This window comes from Momordica charantia (genome assembly GCF_013281855.1).
Source record: "Momordica charantia cultivar OHB3-1 chromosome 3 unlocalized genomic scaffold, Mcharantia_2.0 BLBB01000003.1, whole genome shotgun sequence".
In the NCBI taxonomy this organism is placed as follows: Eukaryota; Viridiplantae; Streptophyta; class Magnoliopsida; order Cucurbitales; family Cucurbitaceae; genus Momordica; species Momordica charantia.
This window is the reverse complement of record NW_028275161.1, coordinates 12,179,744-12,180,400: the sequence shown is the minus strand read 5'-3', so window position 1 is coordinate 12,180,400 and position 657 is coordinate 12,179,744. Positions and strand designations below refer to the sequence as shown.

Genomic DNA, 657 nt, shown 5'->3' with positions numbered 1-657 from the left:
AAACGGTGGGACCGTTTAATGGGCTAGCATCAGAAGACCCTCATAGACGCCTAAGATATTTCATTCAAATGGCTGATTCGTTTAAATAATATGGAGTCAGTAAGGAAGCTATGAGATTAAATTTGTTCCCTTACTCTTTAAGGGATAATGCCAGAGCATGGTTGGACTCCTTACCTGCTAAATCGATCACTTCGTGGAATGACTTAGTAGAAAAATTTCGAAAGCAATATTTCCCACCTTCGAAGAATGCTGAACTTAGGAACAAGGTTAACAACTTTCAGCAACTACCAGGAGAATCCTTGAGTGAATCTTGGATAAGATTCAAGGGATTGCTGCAGAAATGCCCTCATCATGGAATACCACGCTGCATACAAATCGAGACTTACTATAATTGACTGAATGAAGCTATGAAATTAGTGATTGATGCTTCAACCAATGGAGCTTTGCTATCTAAACCATACGCAGAAGCCTTTGACATTTTGCAGAGGATTTCACGGAACAAACATCAATGGTCAAAGTCACGATCAATATTAACAGTAGGAAGCCTCACGGGGTTAGTAACAGATGATGTAGTAGCAGATCTTAACTCAAAGATTTCATGCCTAGCTGACATCGTTATGAAAAGCGCAACCGCGAATGAGGCTGTAGCATCCAAAG

At 40.3% G+C, this 657-nt stretch overlaps 1 non-coding gene across 1 annotated transcript; it reads right to left on the bottom strand.

Moving 5' to 3' along the window:
- Positions 1-251: 251 nt before the first annotated feature.
- On the bottom strand, positions 252-358 carry LOC148212397 (small nucleolar RNA R71). The gene has a single exon (XR_015790033.1). It is a non-coding gene; the product is annotated as a small nucleolar RNA R71 (small nucleolar RNA).
- Between the last annotated feature and the right edge of the window lie 299 nt (positions 359-657).